This window comes from Gallus gallus, chromosome 1, assembly GCF_016699485.2.
Source record: "Gallus gallus isolate bGalGal1 chromosome 1, bGalGal1.mat.broiler.GRCg7b, whole genome shotgun sequence".
Taxonomy (NCBI): Eukaryota; Metazoa; Chordata; class Aves; order Galliformes; family Phasianidae; genus Gallus; species Gallus gallus.
Window position 1 is genome coordinate 106320843 of NC_052532.1, and position 9744 is coordinate 106330586.

Below are 9744 nucleotides of genomic sequence, written 5' to 3' on the forward strand. Positions count from 1 at the left end.
TCATACAGACAGGGGATGATTATGAAAATATTGGGTAACAGAGGAGCAAAAAAGAAGTGAGATGTGTAGGTGTGGCCTGCAGCTCTGTCATATTTCTTTCTCCAGTGCAGGGCAGAGACAAAAGTTTGAGCTCCATCATGATTTACTTGTCTTTGCCATTCCCTGTCATACCTTACAGCATTGGGATACCAACTCAGAAAAGCTTCAAATCCAAACACCAAAATGTTAAAGCTTTTTGGCTTTATCTTAACCCTGAGAACTGATCTTTCCTGTTTCTAATTCAGCCTACACGTAGAGCTGTGCCTTCAGCAGGGGCTGCCGACACCCTTTTGTGACGGCAGGAAGCAGAGGACAGCCTCCCCACCTAACAAAACAGCCACGACGTTGATGTTGACGGGTGCTGCTTTCCTGCCCTCCTCTCCCAGTGCCGGGGGACCTGCGTCCCCGCAGACTAGCTGGGGCTGGCTGTGGCTTCCTTCCGTCGGAGGGCTCTGGCTGCCGACGCCGTTTCTGGGCAAACGGCCACCACTGTGATGCTTGTGGCAGATAGGCCGCAGCTGGCTCAGGGGGGGCTCGGCGCAGGGTGTGCGGCAGCACCCGGCCTCTGGTTCCTGGTAGAAAAAGCTTCCTGGTTCCCTTCAAGCAAGAACTTTTCCTTTTTTTTGTTGTTGTTTTTGGTTTTGTTTTATTGCTTCTTAGAGAAAACAAGCGCTGCCTTACGCTTCTAGGCAGCGTAGTAGCAATGCAAGTGTGAGAGCTGCTGTGCATACAGGAAGGCAGCCCACCCATCCACTGCACCCCTCTGCTCCCCTTCCTCTAAGGCAATAAACAGCACTTTCTCTCTTTCCTCCCTCTTTTTTTTTTTTTTTTTTAGGATGAAAGCCAGCGGTTCATCCTCCTTTCTTTCAGAGCTGTGCTCCTAAAAGCAAAACAGCACTCAGGGCTGCTGGCTACAAAGCAGAATGCATGCACACAACTGGTGGGACTAAAGGAGCAGCGCCAAGGAAGCATTTATCTTCATGTTATCTCCTAATTTAAGATCCATTCTGGCAAAACTTCACTTCTTCTGCTTAAGCTGCAATGTCAAGCTGCAAATATTCAGCAGCTGAGGAGCCGGTATGTGTATATATATGTGTGTGTGTGTGTGTGTGCATGCACGCGTGCACCATATGTATTCATGTTTATGAAGTTTTCTACTCAAAGCAGTTGGCGGAAATGAAAACCTGATTTTGAAAGGCTTCCACCGCGCAGTCAAACATTCAGTTTTTCCTTAAGGGAGTTGCTGTTTTATGCACTGGGGGAAAAAAAAAAAACAACTCCTAAAATATTATTTTTTCTTCTTCTTTTTAAGTTTAAAATCATTTGCCTTGAAGGAGAGCTAAGCAATGATGGGAAACACAACTATTCATTTGGGATAGGAGAGGGGAGCAGTGAGGTGAGAGGGAATAAAAAAGAAATCCAACAGAGAAAGCAAACTGAATGGAGGGATTATCAGTTCCTTTGTGTGTGTTCATCTATTTTTGTCCTAGAAGAAACCTCCTTAACATGGCTGTGTATTCTTTCACACTGCTCTCCTTCCTTTGCGGGACTTACTGAATCCATCACAGCACCTGGTTTCTCCCTGAGTTGGATGTGTTATGCCTACAAGACAGGACAAACTTGGCAGCTGTTGCACTGAAAGCAGGAGGCGAGCAGCACAGCAGCAGAGCCGGATACTTTGTATGTCCAGGGGCACATGAGGGATGACATTTATTTCTTTCGCTTCGGATTTTGCTGGCAAAGCTGACTGCTTTCTTTCGGCCTTGACTGGGACATCCAGACATCCAGTGGGAAACATTTTTTTTTTCTTCCCTTTTGGATTGTAAGCGTATCCTTTCTCCTAACACTTCTGTTGCTCATGTTCTTATTTGGAGAAAGCTTTTCTTTTTTTTTTTTTTTTTCTGAGGCTATGAGACAAAGGAAACATTTGGCTGGAGCGAAGTGTTCTTAGAGCAGAAAGGAAGCAGAGTCTGAGGCACAGAACTTCAAACATTTTTCCACTTGCAAAGCAGCACGTGGCCAGAAGGGAAAGACCACATCCCAGCCCCACTGCAGCTGATGGGAAACACGCCACCAACTTCCATGGGATGGGAGAGCCACCTGAGGAATCCAAACTCACTGGCCTGCCCCCCATAATAAAGGCTACTGATAATGTGTTATTAGTGTTGCTGTAGCAGCTCGCAGTCAAGGGGGAGGACGTCTTCTGTCCTTGCGGGCCATGCAAGCCCAGATCAAAGAGACGCTCCTTGCCCCACAGATCTTGAAATCAAAGTTTATGGCTCACCCAATGGCTTATCGAGAAACCACATGGGGAAGGCACCCCGGCCTTGCAGCTGTGCCCTACTACACTCCTAGCCAGGCACAGTATTTGCAAAACAGCCATGTGTCTATGCCTACCTGTGCCAGTCCAAATGTGTAATGCTAGAACAGAGCACCACAAGCACTCTGAATTTAGCAGCATGTTCAGAAGAGAAAAAAAGTGCTCGCCAAAAGTTGGAAAGATAAAAAAAAAAAAATTCAATAATTTGGTGATACAGCACCGGATGATTCAGCATCAAGGGAAATACCATCATTATCTTTGGCATCAGAACCTCTAAATCTAAGCTGAGATGCTGGAAAAATAAAAGTTGTTGTAATCAGAATCACAAAAGAGAAAAGGCCTTTTAAACTTCATTGAGATGCAACTTGGCTGGAAATAAAAAGAGCAGAACCCGAAAGAAAGAAATTCAAAAGGGAAAAGCTTGAAGCAAAGTTCCTTCAAGCATGGGTGGCCGGGGCCACGTGAGGAGAAATACACATGTAAACAGCTCTTCATAAAGTCACATACCTTACTCTTTTTCAAAGGTTTCATCAGACTTTTTCTATCAGGAGTGATGGTTTCTCAGAGCAACAACAGGGCGCTGTGAACACAGAGTTGAGGGGAGATGGTCCCAGAACAAAAAAAATGTCCTGATCTGCAGACTTGAGAAGGACCAGCATGGTCAAATGAAATCTTGAAGAGGACTGCCATTTCCAGTCAGCATCCCCATCTCATACCAAGGGATTAGAAATCACTCTGTATCTTTTGTCTCAGTAATTCATTCATTGAATTTAGTAATGATGAACTCTCAGAGAGTAATCCCATTTCTCCTGGAGAAACAGGATTCTCCTAGAGAAATAGGATTAAACATAATTCCCAGTATGAAACCATGGCTGCTTAGGTGGGTAATGGCTCTGTACATCAAAGGAGAAACAAGAATCTCCTTACACAGGCAGTTCCCAGACTCTGGGGTGTTGCCTGCATGCAGCCGTTCCTGGCAACAGCAGCAACAGCACTGGGTGCTGGCCATAGAAATTGTTCTAATGTCTGGGCAATGGACTTCAATGACTTTCTCTCCTTTTCTTTTCCTCTTTTTCTCTTTCCTTTTTCTTTTTCCCTTTCCCTTTCCCCTTTTTCTCATGGTGAAAAAGAGATGGTGGGAGGCCAAGGGTGGATCCTGTCACCCATTCCCAGAGTGTAAGATGCAGCAGGTCAGTAGAAACAGTGCTGGTGTGAAGAGCATTTGGGTTCTGTGCTCTCTGCAAGATCTTTAGGACAAGGAGCAAAACGTTTCCAGTCAGGTTGGCAACTGCAAGCAGGAAGACCATGACATGGGTCTGTTTAGGAAGGCTTCTGAGTTCATGGAGTTTGCAGGCAAATCTGACATAGCCACCGGTTTCATGGGGAAGATGTGTGTACAAGAAACTAAAGTGTGGGAGTCGTGTCGCTGAGGGAAAGAATGACTGCAGAGGGGCTTGCGGGAACATCTGCAAAGCATCTTCATGACGAGTGGCACACACCCATGCCTTCCACAGCTGAAGTTGCCTCACAGTCATTTTCTCCCATCTGCTATGAGCTTTATCTCAAGTCTCTCAGGGGTCAGTGGAGAATATCATAATGACCTCTGAATCAGGGTTGGTGTGCACCAGCCTCTGTGGAGCATAGAATCATCGAATGGCTTGGGTTGGAAGGGACTCCAAGGATCATCAAGCTCCAACCCCCCCGCCACATGCAGGGCCACCAACCTCCATTTCTAATATTAGACCAGGCTGCCCAGGGCCTTGAACACCTCCAGGGATGGGGCATCCACAACCTCTCTAGGCAAAGCACAGGAACTCTGATTCGTGATAAATAAGATGCAATCTTTTTGTCTTTCCCCACTTCATCCTGTGTAATTCCTTCTCCCTTATTGTGGGACAAGTTGATTTAATTACACCATCCTGGGGACATCAACCTTTTCCATTCCCAAGGTGGGCTCTTGGTAATGTAAGTGCAGCTACACAGGGTCAGACTTAAGGATTATCTGCCTGGTAACCTCCAGAATGACGAGGAGCAGATGCTTAGACATGTCAGATGTGGTACCTCCTCCGCTTTTCTGTGTGTGGGATCTTCCTGAGCAATCCTGAAGCACCATTTTTACTACCACAAATACAGTCAGGTATGACTTCAATAAGCCCATGTAAACTTCCATCGCAATAATTTGCTAATGAATTCTGTAAATGTATTTACTTTATATATGTATACATATATATATATATAAAGCATATATATACTCCCTCCCCTTGCCTTGAAAATGCATCTAAAAGATTGTATCAGAGGAGCATTTCTTCAGCTGTTCAAGTCTGCCCATGCAACGGCACCTCTGCCTCATTCCCTCCCATATCTCCCTGCCTGTCTTTTACTTGGTGGTTCTGATTTATGAAGCAGCTCTGGGGTTGCTTCTTTCAGATCATACAGCTTACAGCACCGTGAAGGTCAGACAACGACAGGAGCCATAAAGCTGACCACAAAGGTTCTGCACTGTCGGTGCTGGGAGCCTGCAGCACCTGCAGAGTCTGTCTCTTCCACAGCAACCCCTCCAATTGGCTGCTGGGCTCCTGTTTCTTAACAGCAAAATCAGCAGCCCCCAGCTGCTAGCAGATGACTCAAATTTTTGGGAAATAAATAAATAAATGAATAAATAAATAAAACAAAAAAAGAGATGAATAACATAAAAAAAAATAATAACAATAATCCCAAGCAGCATTATAAAAATAACTCAAAAAAAAAAAAAAAAAAAAAAAGAAGAAGAAAAAAGGAAAGGAAAGGAAAATCAGTCCATAACAGCTGTGCTTTGACTCAGTGTCTGACTCCTGCTTCCAGTGGGACCTTGCCCAGAATCTAGTGATGGTCTACACTGGTCTTCCCCTTACCCCACCCCACTCCTCCCTGTCAGCTCATCGGGCCCTTGAATGCAATCACCATCATCTATTTGGCTTGCTTACATCATGAAGATGTCAGCCGACCCCCTCATTTCAAATTTGGAATCAAATATAAAGCCACATTTCAGTCAGTCAAGGGACAGGAGCATGTTGGCTGGCAAAGAGGAAAGAGCAGGAAAAGCCCGAGGGAGAGGAGGTGGGAGTTCAGAGGGTTCAGGAGGGTCACAGACATTTTGAATGGCTGTTTTCCTCCTCCCTGCAGCATCGCTCAGCTCAGCATGGGATGGAAACATAGCAGGGAGTTGGCTGTGCTCCTGCTCCTACCATTCACTCTCTTCAGCTGGGATTACAAGAGCTGAGGAAAAGCAGATCTCAGTCAGGCAATATGTATAGAGAAGCTTTCCTTCTTCAGGCTCTTCCTTACTGGCTTTTTTTGCCTGTCCAATATCTGTGTTTATTTATTTACTTTTGTGAGAATCCTTCTCCCTGACTGTCACTGCACCTCGTACCTCTCAGTCAGAGAAACCCATATCACTGAAATAGAAAATCCCATTTCTACTGGGTTAGTAGTGTCACTCTTGTTAATGAATTTTTACTATTTTTGGTCTAAGTTTATGAATTTGAGGGAAAGTCTGTAATATTAACTTGTGGGTTCCCTCCTCTTTCATTTTGAATTTCAATATTTTCCTCAAAAATTCTGAACGGAGGAGTTCTCTGGCCCCACATCTCCCTCTCTTTTGTAATCACTTCCCACAGCTGCTGCTGTGGTGGAGATTTACAATCATGAAGTTCTGAAAAAAACTTTGCCCTGCCCAGCCAAACAGGACCAGCAAACACATCCTACATGGGAATTCCTCCCTGACACACTTCCTTGTGGACACTGGAATTTGAATGCTGTCCTCAAAGGGCAGCCCAACACTGGTCTCACTGGTTTCTTTGGGAGCAGAGCTGAAACACTTAGGAAAATTCCTTCCTTCAGCTCCAAGAGCAGACTTTGTCCAGTTCTATTGGGCGGGTCCCAAACATGACAATTTAATTAGGAGGTCTAGACCCTGCATGCTTATGCTCACTCTGAAGTGCCAATTCCAGATATCCAGCGGGGCCAAGAGCAAGTTTGACTATCAAAGCCACGTAAGCTTTTTGACATACTGTGCTAAGGTAGCCAAGTGGAAAAAGTAGGCTGCCTGTCTAGTCTCAAACACAGACAGTAGCCACATTCTTGTAGGGAGCCCAGAACATGTTCGAGAAATGCAGGGAGTTTAAATGAAAACCTGTTGCTGTCCCAAAATGGAGCTGTTTGACTTGGAATGGAAAGCTTAGTCATCTGTCCTGCAGGGGTTTGCCCAGCTCCCTTGGTCTCTCCATCTGTCTGATTTACTTCTTCATTTTTTCCATTCCCTTTGCTACCTTGTTCTTCGGGGTCTCAGCCATGAAAGTGCTCTCTTTCTATGGCGATGTCACCAGTTACACAACGCCCAGTGTATTTCCTCTCAGTTTTGGAAGAAGGCATCGGGGGAATGATGCATTACAACGGCATTCTTATACCCGCATGTCATATGGAAATGTTTAGGAAGAAAATAATTTGCAAGTAGCCCAGTTGTCGTTGGTTATGCTACAGAACCAGCATCAGTTCTCCCTCCCACTTTGCTAACAACTCCTGTTGCACTGGGTTCCTATAATTAGGAGATAATTGTAGGCTCTCAGTGACCTCCTTTGTGTTTCAGGGGATATCATCTAGTCTATAAGTTATATTCCTATTTCATCAAGTAATAAGGTAAGCATTAGGAGGCTGAAGTTCTTGGCAGAGGTCTATATCCTACCAGCTCTTATGTTTGGCTGCTATATGCGACTCATTACATGGAGGTGGGTAGGTGACATCATCACTAAAGGGAAACACATGATAAAGTGAGGGTTCAAGGATTTAAAATTCAGCTAATAAAATATCCAGACAAAGAGGATTAGCTCTGTTTGCAGGAAGAGAGTTTGCCTCTGTCAGGAGCAGAGTAGTCCAAAGAGAATAAACTATATCCGTTTTCTTCCTTCAGCAAGCAGTTTCTTGTCATGCTGGAAAAAAAAAGGAGGAAAAAAAAAAGAAAAAAAAGAGAAGAAAAGAAAAAGAAACCAGTTGCTTTTCAAAAGGATGTAGCTATTACTTCAGTTTGTGCATTACAGAAGCTTTTTAAAATCATGAGAACTTTCTGTTTTATATCCAGGATTTGGATTTCCTTTTCTTAAAGACACGGGGAGATGTAGAGCTAGACAAAACAAAAGTAGCTTAACATGTGGATCGGTACGCACAACTCTACTCTACCCAGGGACCGAGCTGCTACTCCTTCCCATTGTTACAGGCAGCCATAAATTACAGGTCTACAATAGGAAGTTATTAGCAAGATCTGAGCGTGTGAGGCTCTAGATGGTAATGACAGCATCCCCACCCAGCTGCCTCATGCTGAAGGGAAGGGTGGGCGCAGGGATATGAGGACAGACTGGTGACCAGTCCTGGATGGTTTCACTCCTGGGCAGTGGAGGTGGCCTTGCGCCCAGGCAGGTGCCAGGGGCTTCCTCAGGAGCAGTGAGCACTTTTTGCTGTCAGAAAGCTCAGAAAAAATGACACCAAGTGAGTGAAAAGACAATTCTTTGTCCGGGAGCAGAGTCAGCAAATGGTCTTTGGGAAAGCATGGTAAAACATAAACCAGGGCCTTCCCAAGCACCTTTCCAAATTCAGTGGTTGGTCACTTGCAGCTGTTAGACCGGATCGCAAGAGGGAACAGTCACAAACCTTCTTTGTTATTGTTGGTTTTGTTCCAGAGCTGACAAATTTTGGTCTGAAACATCCGCAGACATGACAGCAGTAGCCTCTTACTGAAGCTATTTGGAGCCGGCCACAGATCTGGGCACTCAAGGCTCTGCCAAAGTCTCACTCAGCGGACACTGAGCACATATGCCACTGGTACACCCTGGGGACATGTCACCTTGACTCACCCTGTGCTGTCACTATGCTGGTTCTGCAGCCTCTAGCTACACATGCCAGTGCCCTAGAGCTGTGGCAGGAGGTTGCAGTGGTAAGGCAAAGGTGAAAAACATCTCCTGAAAGTGAAAATCGATTTTGCTAATGCTATCCTGGCCAGAACTCTCAGCCCACTTCTCCACATTAAAGAAGGATTTTATGGAAGATTGGGATGGCAGTAGGGGATGACCACATTCCATCGTCTTGATCCAGGAAGACTTTGTCTGCTCACAAGCTCAGGTAATGCAAAAGAACAGTGAGTGACTTACTTAGGCTCTTTGCTGTGCAAGGCAAGAAGTTCTGCCACGTTTTCACTCTGAAGTTTTCACAGCTTCAGCATTAAAATGCCTCACATGAAAGGATGTTCATCTTTTCTTTCTCCACAGCATAAGCCACAGCTTGTGGAAGCCAAAGGCTTAAAGCGTGATATAGGACCATACTGCTATATCTCTGTCAGCTGAGGTTTAGAAAAAACAAATGCACAAAACCCAAAACCTCCCCCTAAACCCATAAATACTGCAGTCTGCAAAGCAAGGGTTGAAGTGTGAACTGCACTGTTCTCATGGTGGGGAGGAGAGGAAACAACTTATACCATTGTAGTTACTGCTGTTAATGCCAAGATTCAAAGAAGAAAGAAGATGATTAGGGTATGTTAGTCAGGCTCAAAGACCTGCTTCTGTCTCTTTCTGCTACTGGCACTTGTATTTCATAGTATATTGTGTGTCCATGTCACTGAGAACTTGTCCCCGAGAGACAAGTTCTCTCAGGGACAAGACTGATAGTAGACATAATATTGTCTGTTCTCCTACAGTCTGTGTTAAATCAATATTGCCCAGAGAAGTTGTGGATGTCCCATTCTGGAGATGTTCAAGGCCGGGTTTGATGGAGCTTTGGGCAGCCTACTGTAGTGGGAAATGTCCCTGCTCATGGCAGGCAGTTGAAACTGGGTGACCTTTAAGTCCTCTTCAAACCATTCTATGGTTGTATGATATCCAAGCTTTAGTCATTGGCCTAAACCATCCTAGGCACTTGAAGGCAGGCCTTCATTTAACTTTTCAGTTCCTATGCTTATGTTTCATAGCATTGTGGATTTGGAATAGCTTTACCCTATGCAAACACATAAATCTTGCACGTTGCTAGTCATTGGATTAGAGTTTAGTTTTCCATTTTTTTTTTTTTTTGTTAGTAGCTACTCTTAAGTAGAGCATCAGTGTATTGCCATGTAAATCAATGGACACATTCTTCAGTCTCAGCAGAAAATAAACTTATATACAAATCTAATTTCTGATTTTTTAAACCAGCTATGAAAATTGGGAACTGCTCAGCCTACCCTCTTCTGTGCCTCTAGTTTCTTCTGCAGGCTGCAGGATGTTTTTCTGTGCTACTGAGGTATCACGCTGCCTCCCATACCTGCTCATGTCTTACAAGAACTGAAACCAAAGGCTGTTTCCTGACACCACAGCAACTGAGCCTGAAGA

At 44.8% G+C, this 9744-nt stretch overlaps 1 long non-coding RNA gene across 1 annotated transcript; it reads left to right on the top strand.

Moving 5' to 3' along the window:
• The first annotated feature begins 948 nt into the window (after positions 1 to 948).
• Positions 949 to 9542, top strand: LOC121109469. The gene is made up of 2 exons (XR_005847855.2): positions 949 to 1116; positions 8068 to 9542. It is a non-coding gene; the product is annotated as an uncharacterized LOC121109469 (long non-coding RNA).
• Positions 9543 to 9744: the final 202 nt, after the last annotated feature.